Source organism: Eschscholzia californica, unplaced genomic scaffold (genome assembly GCF_041429995.1).
Source record: "Eschscholzia californica isolate CP2 unplaced genomic scaffold, dmEscCali1.0.p SCAF_2, whole genome shotgun sequence".
Taxonomy (NCBI): Eukaryota; Viridiplantae; Streptophyta; class Magnoliopsida; order Ranunculales; family Papaveraceae; genus Eschscholzia; species Eschscholzia californica.
The window spans coordinates 43,680,595-43,693,759 of NW_028238309.1; positions in this window are offsets into that span (position 1 = coordinate 43,680,595).

Here is a 13,165-nt window from a genome sequence, read left to right on the forward strand (position 1 = left end):
TAATCGCTATTAAGTTCTAAGCTAGATCAGTGTTTAAAGGAAGACTTTGATCCCTTTCAGCATCCCTAGCATTACTGCTTCTGCTCCCTCTTGGATCTTTACTTCTTTTAGTCAAGTATGTAATTCCCTTAAGCTCCCACTGAGCCGCTCATCTGGTCTTAAATACCTGATGAAGGAATTCTATGATACTTGTTTAACTTTGTTAACAAGGATACGAAATCGGAATTTCATGATCCATTCCTTTTGTCCTCCAGGTGTTAAAGGTAGTTTCCCTTTTGAATGGCCTAACCATTATTTGGAAGCATTTACAGTAATGAGGAATACTCTTGATCATGTACTCGGCAACTACTTTTCTTTGATCAAATGTTTGTCTCACTTGACTGACCTTTTGCCCTTTTGAATCTCAAGAAACACTTTCTTAGATTCCTTTTATCAAATCTCAAGAACCTTTCTAAGATTTGGTATTCCTGTGTGTTCTGCTCAGTTGTTCGTAACAAACTGAGTGACTCATCTAAGGTCTTATCTATCTTTGTTCAATCGAGATATTGAATTAGGTGATAGATTAATTCTGTTGCCTTCCTTTAGGATGACTTTCAGATTGCCTTGGAAGTCTCGTACCTCTCTATTTATGACTTCTGTAGAAACCTCTTCCTCAGTTTGTGTTAATGGTTACGCTAGCATCTATTACTCTTTCAAAGAGAATGTTATACGATTGCTTGCAAAAAGGCTTTTGACCTTCTCCGGTATGAGTCAACACTGGGATTGGGTATTCTAGTAAGCTTTCCTTTTGAATCTGAGAACTATTCTCGGATTCATTCTTCCATTTTAGGAAGTTGATCAACACCTCCCTTAGGCGTGATTCAAGGCTGAACCTGTTTCCTTGTGTCATCTTAACTCTACATAAAGAAATGGCAAAGTTTTAAAACTCGTTATCGTTTTTGAAAAACATTAGTTTTCCCACATTATTCAATATAAAATCGTCTCCGATTGAATAAGTGATTCCAAGATCCCAGTTCTTCGGAGTAAAGCGGACGAAGGCCCTACCCTTTGACTCCGTTGTTCCGGGTGAGCGAACTACTTCACTGATCATACCTTATGCCTCTTGGTTGATAGGTTTCATTGATGAATGACTAATCTATCCTTTTGCTTCAAGTATCCAAGACTCTTTTGCTGATCTCGTTGAGTAGAACCATTTAGACATGTAGGCCTAGACAAGTCTCCGACCCAAGCCCACAAAAGGGCTCGGATAAGGTTCGGGCATGGCACGGCCCATTGGGCCGGCATGTCCTGGCCGAGGCCTACCAAGGCCTGGTCTCGTCTTGGCCGGAGCCAGGACGCGTCTGGTGCTGGACCGGACCAGCACTAGGTGTCTCGGACCTAGTCAGAGACATCCAGAACCTCCCAGACGCGTCTCCAAGACGCGTCTGGTCGAGTGCTCTGGACGCGTCCAGGAAGCTCCCTTGCAGCTGCTGATAACGTCCTAGACGCGACCTGGACGCATCTCCAAGACGCGTCCCAGCAGCTGCTCTGGACGCGTCTCCAAGACGCGTCCAGAAGCTTCTATTGCAGCTGCTGGTCGCGTCCAGGAGCTTCCTGGCCGGACACTAGGGTTTTCCAAAAACCCTAGTTTCTAAAAAAAAAAAAAAAATTCTTTTGCAACTCTAAGTTACTAAATTTCCAATTTTAACACTCTTTCTAAATTTTTGAAATCTTTTTAGAACACTTCTAAAAATTTTCAAAACTTTTAGAAACTTCTAAAATTTTCCAAATTTTGTTTTTGGGAGTTTCCTAAACTCAAAAAAATTCCTTTTAGAACACTTCAAAAATTCCAAATTTTTGTTTTTGGGAGTTTCTTAAACTCAAAACAACTCCTTCTAGAATACTTCTAAATTTCCAAATTTTGATTTTCAAAAGTTTCCAAAAACTTAAAACAACTCTTTTAATCAAACCAATTTGGATCAAAATTTTAGGTTTGGAAACTCTTTTCAAAAGCAAATTTTGAAATCTTTTGACAAATACTTGAATCCTATTCAAAATTAATCAAAATTTTGTGTTCAAATCACTTTTAAACACAATAATCTATCTAGAAAAGAATGGAATTGGTCCAAAACTTAGATAAGATAGGCTAATTGCAAGAGGCTCCGATACCACTGTTGGGTTTTACACCCTTCTACTAGTGTTTATAACGGAAATAAGACATCTAATGTCTACACTAGTATTCCCAGGATCACATGCATAAGCCCATAATAATATTAAGTAAAACTAGAAAGATAAATACCTTATTCGCTAGTCTTCCCTCGAACCCTTTCCAATTGCTCATGAGAAGACCAAGAGCTTCAAGCGTAGCTCCTCTACTTGGACACGAGCAATCAACTTGATCTCCCACCTTGTTGTTTAGCTAGCACACCAATGGTGGTTGGAAGAAGAACTCCTTTCTTCTTGACTAGATAGATAGTTAATGGGAATTAGCTCACTTTCTCCTCTCTACTTGATATGGTAGAGTAAGAAAGCTTAGAGAGAAATTCCACACCTTATTCTCTGCCCCAAGAGTGTTTATATAGAACCCTAATGAGAATACACATCCTCAAAGATTTCCTAAAACACCCTTTAGAATAAGATTTAGGGAAATAGTCGAAAATAGTAATTATTGATATTTTCTCAATTCCCTATTGAGGAGGTGTCCAAATACCACGAAATTTTGCATAAATACTACTGTATATATCTGAAATTTTGATCTTGCATGCCTTTTTGTACTAGAAGTGCCCGAATCGGCCAAGGCCAAAAAACCCTGTTTTTGGCCTTTTTGTACTATCTTTGCCTAATCCCTTTTTGGGCCTATGAGATATGTTTATGGGACATTCTCATTGTTATATCTCACTTCCACTAGTCATATCCTAGATCAATTTGACACTCTTGTGTGTAACCCGTTGTAGGATCCGATCGAAGTTAGCCGCGAATTACTTCGTAATTCGACGATAGTAGTTGGTCTCTAGCTACAACTCTACGATCCCTAAATCAATCGGACTTGATGATCTTCTACATCAATTGCCCTATCCGACAAATTGTTCGCATTGTCACCTTGGTCGAAGGACATCTCCTTCAACACCTTCAATTGCAATTGTTGGTGAGGTGCCTTCAGAAAAAGACGGCAGCAGTTCTCTGTGGCTACCCGCAGGAGATGGAGGGTATATGGACGATAAGTCTGGGGCGCCCTCAAGCGAAATTGGAGAAGCGGAAGAATGTGGTGAAGCAAGTTGCTGGACGGGCGTGTTATCAAATGATCCATTGTTCGAAATAGTGATGTTAGGACGATCCAATAATTGATCGGGAGAGGGTGAACCCAATGTAGACATTGGGAAACGATGTTCATAAAAAATGACGTCGTGAGAAATTAAAAATCTTTTGGTAGAAAGACAATAAACTTTGTAACCTTTTTTACCATGTGGGTATCCTAAAAAAATGCCCGGAATGGAGCGTGGGTCGAGTTTAGTTTTAGGATGCGGATGGCGAGCAAAGCATAAACAACCAAATACGCGAAGATGATTGAGAGATGGTTGGGAGCCAAGTAATTTCTCATGAGGAGACCTACCATCAAGTAAAGGAGTCAGCAACTTATTGATTAAGTAAACCGCGGTTAAAATGCATTCGGCCCAAAAATTAAACGGAAGATGTGCTTGTAAAAGTGGGGATTGAGCCACTTCTATTATGTGACGGCATTTTCTTTCAACAACCCCATTTTGTTGGGGAGTGTATGGGCAAGAACGTTGATGTATTATTCCATTATTGTTGAGCCACGATTGAAAGTTAGTGTTAACAAATTTCGTACTATTGTCGGAACGAATGGTTTGGACTTGGGGAAAAGTGACCCCCCCCCCCCCCCCCCCTCCAGATTTAAGAGATAAAAGAGAGAAGTAAAATTGAGTTTTCACATAATTAGAAAACCTTTTAAGATGTGTCAAAGTACCCGATTTCGAAGAAAGTAGAAAAACCCATGTACAACGGGAGAAGTCATCGACAATAGTGAGGAAATAACGACTTTCGGATAAAGAAGGAAGTGAAATGGCCCCCATAAGTCGGTGTGAATAAGTTCAAAAGGTTTCGAAGAAGTTGATATGCTAATTGGAAAGCATAAACGAGTTTGTTTCGATAATGGGCAAACATCACACGGAATTTTATTCATCAAACTAAAAGAAAGACAAGGAAATTTACTTGCTAAAAATTTGAAACGAGAAAGACTCGGATGACCTAAACGATAATGCCATAAATTGAAAATGGAAGAACAACTAGAAATTGCAGAAAATAAAATCCTAGGTTCCGTGTGGAGAAAATAAAGGCCGTCTCTTGGATCACCATGTCCAATCTTCTTTCCCGTCGCTAGGTCCTGAAAGACACACGAAAAAGAGTTGAAAGTTACTTCACAATCAAGTGAGCAAGAGATTTCCGAGACCGAAATCAAATTAAATTTGTAACATGGAATATGCAATACATTACGTAAGAAAAAAGACTTCGAAAAAAATAAGGTTCCAATGTGGGATATATGTCCTTAAGGTCGGAAGGTATGTCTTTCCGAAGGAGTTTCCTTCGACCAAGATGACAATGCGTACGATTTGGCTCATAGGATAATGATGACCTTATTTGGAAGATCAATCAATCTGGTTCAATTAGGAGTCGTAATGCTTAGCTAGAAGCCGCTTACGACTGTCGGATCACTTCGGTTATCCACGCCTAACATAGACCGCATCCTATAACGGGTTACATATAAGAATGGTAACTCGAACAGCGAGAATAGACTGATGGGGACTAACATATAGATAGGTATGATCCAGTCTGATAGTGCTTAAAAGATAGAAAAGAACCGGGCTCGAAAGGGAAACTTGGAAAAGTGTAAAACTCACATTTAGGCCAACCAAGGAAATCCCGTTTAAGGGATATCCCTGGCCGACCATAATAGGGTAATGGGCCGGACAAGACTAAGCCCATAGAGGGTTAGTCTGGCCGGCCAAAGCTAAGGGAAACCCTAATAGGACTTCTGTCCTAATAGGAATTCCCAGTTAGATGGGACTCTAACTAAAGCTTATCTTTTCTGAGGGAATTCTAGGAATCCTTATTTGAGTGAGACTCTACTAAGATATTGCCTACTATATAAGGACCAACTTAGAGTTCCGAAAAGGTGTGGAATTTTCTCGGAAGAAAATCATTTCTCTCATACATCTCAGAGAGAGAAGAAGATTTTAGAGAAAAGTTCTCATTCTATCTATCAAGTCTAAAAGAAGGAGTACTTCATCTCAACCTTCAAGAAGGTCCTAGTTGACTGAAAGAAGGGAGCTCAAGTTATACATTCGGCGTCTCAAGTAGAGGAGCTACACTTGAAGCTCTTTATCTTTCGAATACTGATCGGGATTTAGTTCTTGGGAAAGCGAATAGAGGTATTCTTCTTCCCTTCTAGTTCATAGTTAGTTCATGTATATGATCCTGGATAACTTAGTGTTAAACATTAGATGTTTGAGATTCCGCTACCAACACCAATTAGATGATTAGGGTAGTCTTAGAGACATATAATTCCTAACACCGGAGGCATCTCGGACTTAGAGTCCAAGATGGCCTAGGTCTATCCGATAGACCAGACGCTTCTAGGACGCGTCTGGGGTGTACTTAGGAGCTCAGACTTAGAGCCCGAACCAGTCTAAGCACCGTCCCAGACCAGACGCATCTGGCACATCCAAACACCTCTCGGACTTAGCATTAGAGAGGATATATGTCTGACTCGATGGTCTGGACGCATCAAGATGGGTCCAGTACGCATCCTAGGCATCCCTTCCGAGATGCCTAAGGTTTGTTTCTAGGTCAGAAGCGTCTAGGACGCATCTGACCCGGCTAGGACGCGTCTCACCGAATGACAGAGCACGTTTGAAACATGATGTGCCTAGGGTTGGTCTTTGAATAGGCTTAGCCGAGGCATGTCTTGGGTTGACCCCAGACCAGTCAAAGGACTTTGACCAAGGTTGACTTGGGTTTTTTCGAGCTTGACTCGAGGTCTTTTAGGCCTTGACCCGATTGGGAGTTTTTCAAACCTTTTCTCCCGGTTCCAAGCATGTGTTTTCCGACATTGACCCGGGCCATCCGATGGCCCAAACGAAGTTTTTCCTTGAATTGAATTTGGAAATCATTGAGGAAGAAACATAACGTGATATTAGTTCATATTTTACGAAAATAGACTTAGAAGCCCGTTAGACATAAAGATGTCACAATTTCCCACAAATAGCTATATGGAACATAGCGAACTTAGAAACGAATCTAGGGTACATACTTTATCTTATTATGAATGTCATTTTTCTGTATGTATGTATATATGTATGTATATGTATGTGAATGCATAGAATGGTATTGCCTTTAGATAAGTTATCGATTCTTGTTTCTAAGCACAAGTGAGTATGTGCCCGAATAATACTTAGAGTATAGGGTCATAGAATCTATTGATGAACCGAATGATGAGATCATGGTTTAAGTGGGAGTAGTCAATGGAGGTTCAAGAATGGAAATCCAAACGATTCATAGGCGAACAAGAAGTAACCTAAAAGATTAGATCTTTTAGGGGCTATACTAGGAACTAATTAATTCCTTACGCAAACTCACATATTTTACGTATTAAGTCATGAATGGTTATGCTAGAGTTCACAATAATGCAACTTGATAAAATATGTAATAATTTTGAGTATAAGCCTACCCAGCATAGGACACCTGTTGAGCCCTTGTTCATCGATGGTGGGTCTGCCTCCGCAGGGTGTCATCTTTTACCTCGGGACAATGCAGGTAGATCTATGAAGAGGTCTATGAATCTAACATGTTATTCTCAACGAGTCATAGGAGTATAATCAGTAAAGATATTACTCACCCAGTACGACGGAGTTAAGGCTAGTGGCCTAGTAAGCTTAACTTCGAAGAATTGAGATCTTGGGATCATGTTATTCAAATAGGGAAAAGACTCTTGAATAATATGGCAAAACTGAGATTTTGCTAGGATAACAAGTTTAAGTCACTTTTCCTTTCTTTACATGTAGTTTAGTTATGACATTCGACAATATCTTCAACCTTTACACCGTGATTGAAAAGATGAATGGGACAAACTACATTCAATAGGAAAGAAATTTGAGAAAGCTTCTCGGAACAAGAGCATAACTATTAGACGCGCCAATCCCGATACTTACAGAAACCTCTTCTGAAGAGGAACGTAAGAAAGCAGACTTAATCCGGAAAGGGTCAAGGCCGGTGACATGATTAATGTTAATGTCCATGGAAAAGGAATACCAAGACAATTTCATTGACATGGATGCATACATTATCTTTCGATGACTAAGAGATATGTTCAGCTCACAGTGTCGAATGGAAAAGTATAGGATCACTGCATTTATGCTAGAAAAATGACAAGAAGAAAGGAAACCAGTCCATCTCCATGTATTAGAAATGATAGATCATTTCAATGACTTGAAGTGGTTGGGAACTCCTATGGAAGTCAAAATGCAGTTGACATGATCTTACTATCCCTACATGATGAATTTAGAGAAGTAAGATGCGAATTTGACCAAAAGTTTGGTTTAGTGTCACTGGAAAGACTGCTTGCAATTCTGGAAGTTACTAAACGTAGATTCAGTGTACCGGAAACTACAGAAGAAATTCTTAGTATTCATGAGGGTACTGATCCGGGAATGGAGACGTTAGGAGAAAGAGACGCTCTAGCAGAAGAGGAGGCATGCGAGTGCCAAAGCCCAGAACTATCCTTCCTAACAACAGCTGCTTATTTTGTGGAAACACATCTTATATCTAAATAAGAGATTGCCCACGATACTTGGAAGAGCTGAACAACGGAGCTGGAAGTTCCAGCTTAGGTAAAAATGTTAAAAGTTGAGTCAACTAAATACACCCCCTGAGACGAACTTATCAAGAGCAAAGGAAGCAAAAGTTGCTGAAAGGGCTTAAGAAGGATTTTAGTCTCCAATAGGCCTTACTTTAATTAGATATTAGTATTTTCCTTTTGAACATCACCTCTGTAAACAGATTTATGGAGAGAATTAAGTATTTTGGTTCAATATTTTATGATGTTCTTAAAGGTGTGTATTCAACTTAGGAACATTAATACCAATCGATTCAATTAGTTATTCCAATCTAGTCAGACAACTACGATGAACATGAAATTCGAAAGAATAGTCATGGTTCAAATTGACCAGTCTGACAAGATCTCTTATGACAAAATAGAGGTCAATTAATCACTAACTCTTATGTTAGACATAAGATTATGGTTAATGTGACTAGAATAAACTAAATACTTGAATTTAGAACAAGTTTTAGAAACTAAAACTAAATCGAGTAAAGAATCTAACATGACTGAAGATTTTGATGAGATTAAAAGTCTTAGTCATAACAAGTCTTCCGAAACAATAGTGTCCAATACAAGCTGCCTACCCACTAAAACCTATATCTGCTCTAGAAAATAAAAGAGTTCCGTACAAGTATGGATTTTAGAAAGAGTTCTAAAATAGTCTTTTATTTAAGTCTAAAACTTTAAACGTAGTTTCTTCGCGAGAAGAAAATGGGGTCTTTCCGTCAGAACATCGAAACACAATTGGATTGTTGCTCTCGATGGTGTCTTCCTTGAAAGGAGTCGTTCAAGAAGACATGTGGGATAAATATTCGAATCCAATTCGAACCGAGCAACAAATGGGAGTAAGAGAAAAACTTACCAGGAAACTTCTTAAAGAGTTAAGAAGGGTTCACGAAATTGTTCAAACCCCGAGTGAGTCTTCAAAAGACCCACAAAACTATAGCAGCACCAAACTCTGAAATGTGGCTAAGCGTCAGAAGGATCAAAAGTAAGAGTTGGTATCTAACGTTCGTAAAGAAAGCCGAGGGTTGATTTTCTTAAAAGAATTGTTAGAATCTTGTTCGACAAGAGGGTAAGTGGGAGTGAAACAAGTTAGTTTTACATCCTTTGTGTGACATACTGAGATTGAGAAACAGTTAGGAAACTGACTCGATAAGGACACCGGACGAGGGTAAATTAATTGCGCATCGAAATCTATAAGAGATAGATCAAAAGGTGATAGGACTCGTTCAAAAGAAGTTTTGAAGAGGCCTAATTATAAATAATCTTAGAGAGAAATTCTACCATCTCTCATGGATCACTATTGAGCAAGACTAAGAATTTGGAAGTTATGATGAGCAAAAGCACACATGAGGGAGGCACTTATGTCATAAGACATAGGATCAATCATGGAGATGATCAATGTTTACCCGCACATCTAGAAATAAAAGTATTAGATGCCGTCACCTATAAATAGCAGAGAGTGCCTTAGGATGCTTGGAGCATCTATGAGAAAGTCTCTGAAAGCAAAGGTTGAAGAAAAAAATCATAAAAGCAATCTTCCGAAAATAAAGATATGAATATTTTAGGAAGGACAAACAGATGAAAAGGTTTCATGCTGGGAGTCGTTGCCAACTCTACTAGAAAAGAAAGTACAATTAAAACTTAGAAAGTTTTAGTTTCAGTTTAAGAAAACTGATATTATCGTAAAGGCTAACGAAGGTGTTCTTCCGCAAGATAATAATGTGCAAACTGAAAAGAAACATGGATTGAATCCATGACTAAACTGTCACCTTAGATTGAATAGGGAATATGTAGGAATCCAAGGCATCAGGGTCATGAAAGACTGCCCTAAAAGACTTGTAAAATTGGGCACGTAAGGGAGTTTACGTGAGGAACTCACTTTTACGAAACTCTTGTTGTCCGAAATAAATTAGTTAATTCGTCATCTAAATTGTGGTTTAGAATTTAGACGACAGTCCAAAATAATGGAAAGCTCCAGGTAGGTTTATTAGATACGTGATCTAATGAAAGAAACCCTACTTAGTGAACATGGAAGCAATCCATTATATTACCCCTACTCCAGGTCATCGGTTGGACAACAATGAATGAAGAAGACTAGCATGAGAGATTGACAAGATAGGGTTGTTTCTTGGGCTACGGGAATAGGAGTATTCATATCAACTTCATCGGTGTATAAGTTGATACACTGGAAACCCACCAAGTGAGAGTGCTTCAAGAGTTGAAGATATGAACGTCATAACTCCCATTTAGCAAATTGGAGAGATTCCTCAAAGCATGAGTATTCACTCATCTCGTGTAAGGAATGTTGAACCTTGGTCGCGTCAAACGTCGTGCCGTGAAAGGAGGTTATAAAAACGGAGGTCGGGTGAAACATGATAGACATGAAACTGAGTGGGGGTACGTACAATAAAGGAATATGTCTTCCTAAAGAAAGTTAGGACAAAGTATCTCTAGGCCACTTGAGGAGTGACAACTGGAAAATTCACGGTCGTGCTTAAATGGATTAAAAGTTAATCATTTGTTTTGATAGTTTGTCCTCTCGATCAAGAAATCTGATAAGTATGATGTATCAGATGAGATATGACAAGACATGGGAATCGAGCATTGCACTTGTTCTAAGTACAAGTCAGAGACTGAAGGATATATCCTTGCGGTCTGAAGGAATGTCCTTCCGAAGGAGTGTCCTTCGACCAAGATGGAAATGCGTACAATTTGGCTCATAAGACCAAGAAGACCTTTTTCGGAAAATCATCCAGTCCGGTTCAATTAGGAGTCGTAATGCTTACTAGAAGCCGCTTACGACTATCGGATTACTTCGGTTATCCGCGGCTAACATAGACCGGATCCTACAACGGATTAGACATAAGAATGGTAACTTGGATAGAGAGAATAAACTTGAGGGAACTGGCCTATAGATGGATATGATCTAGTCTGATAGTGCTTAAAAGGATAGAAATGAATTGGGCTAAGAAGGGAACCCCGGAAAGGTGCAAACGCCACTTTTGGGCCAACTAGGTCAAGCCCACTAAAGGGTTGACCATAGCCAGCCATAAGAAGGTATTGGGTCGGGCAAACTAAGCCCATTAAGGGGCTAATCTGGCTGACCATACACTGGGGAAACCCTAATAGGAATTTGTTCCTAAAAGGGGTTCCTAGTCAGAAATAGTTTCTGACAAGTTTATGTTTTCTGTGGGACTTAAGGAATCCTAGTTTGAGTGAAACTATTATTAGGATTGCCTATATAAAGACCAGTTAGAGAACAGAAAATGTGTGGAATGTTCTTTAGAGAAAATCATCTCTCTCAGACATCTTAGAGAGAGAGAAAAAGATTTTAGAGAAAAGGTTCCCATTCTATCTATCAAGTCTAGAAGAAGGAGTTCTTCATCTCAACCTTCAAGAAGGTCCTAGCTGACTGAAAGAAGGGAGTTCAAGTTACACATTCGGTGTTTCAAGTAGAGGAGCTACACTTGAAGCTCTTATCTTTCGAATACTAGTCGGGATTTAGTTCGTGGGAAAGCGAATAAGGTATTCTTCTTTCCTTCTAGTTCATCTTTAGTTCATGCATATGATCCTGGATAATCTAGTGATGATGTTTGAGATTCTGCTACCAACACTAGTTAGATGATTAGGGTAGTCTTAGAGACATGTAATTCCCAACACTAAGCTTCTTTGTCATTCAAACCTTGCAAGAAGGAAGAAGTGGAGGTGGTAAAATGCTCATTGCGCATCAACCATCTACCCACCATCGCCACGCGACAATGGAAAACCACGGGGGTTAGCACAACTTGATTGATCGGGCATCCCATTTGATCCTATCCAAAAGTGATGATATAGGGAACAAATGGATTCAAAATTAAATTCAAATAAGGGTCTCATTATGAACTTGAATGGGTTTCATCTTTCCCCATCCCAGTTGAAGATCCAAAAAATGGTCATTAGATAACTACGGTGAGTAAGTCAATGAACGACTAAAAGCCCAACGGGTGAACCCCTATCAAGTCAACAGGGAGGTTGAAACTGAAAGAGGTATGTCACTCAAGCCCGGAACTTGGAGGACGACCGACACGATTGTCCTAGGCGCCTAAGTCCTGCCTTGATTCAAACACAACCAGGTCTGCTCTGGGATTTTAGAGTTTCTATAGTCCCACTTTGAAGCTTCACCTTTTAAGGCAATTTGTATGCGTCATAAATAGTCCATATTGTAGCCAGCCCAACTTTTTCTCTGAAACTAAATTTTTATCCATTTAAAATCGATCTATTAGAACATTATTAAATTTTATAAAGTTTTCCATACTGTTTATTTGAGCCTACATTGACAACTCCTCATAGTACTCACCCACTGAACGCAACCCTTGTATACAGTTTTGGTATATCTAGAACAAGTGTTGTTGATCACTTGGAGGTAAGGACCTCTCCCTTAGGTTCTCTTTCATAGACGGCCAACTATGGATTGGTGGCTTCTTTTCTCTCATCCTTAGATGTTGTAATTGATTCCACCAATCCACAACACTACCCTTAAGCCAACAAGCAATGATTTTGACTATATGTTCTGGAATATTAGATAACATATTGACTTGTCGTTCGACCTTATCAAGCCAATCAGAACTCTTCTATAGGTAAATATCCATCAAAGAATGGTATCTCTACATTGATCGTGCACTCATCATAATCTCTACGTTGGTGCACTTAAAATAAAAAATTGTTACCATGATAGTATCTCTCCATATTGATTGATAATAATAATATAGGGAAAAAATAGTGTGAGTATTTCTTTTCTTTCTTTTGTTTTTTCACACAAACTTTATATGCATCTTTGGCAAATCGTTTTAAAGTGATGTTCAGGTAGATGATATCGAACAAGGCGAATCCTTGCTCTAGATGCCAATTGACGTGGAAAACTCCGAAAAGAATTATATCTTCGTCTAAAACTTTTTAAACTCGGAAAAAGTCTTTAGGTCTCTGTCTTAAGACTTGTAGAACCAAAACTAACAAAGATTAAACTTAACACTTAATTTTATTGATCAAACTTGATGAACTAAACAACTACTGAATCCCTTTTGTATAGCATTAGGGGTTTCCGATCCTAAACCTAAACAAACTCTAGTTAACAACTTCTACTAAATAAAATACTAGTTTCCCAAACCTAATCAAATTTTAATAACAACTTCTAGATAAATAAAATACTAGAATCTAAAACTTAGAAAGTTTACAAAAATATAAATCTTCTAAAACAAATAATTTTCTACTAAAAAATAGAAAACTACTAAAATAACTTGATTTGATGAT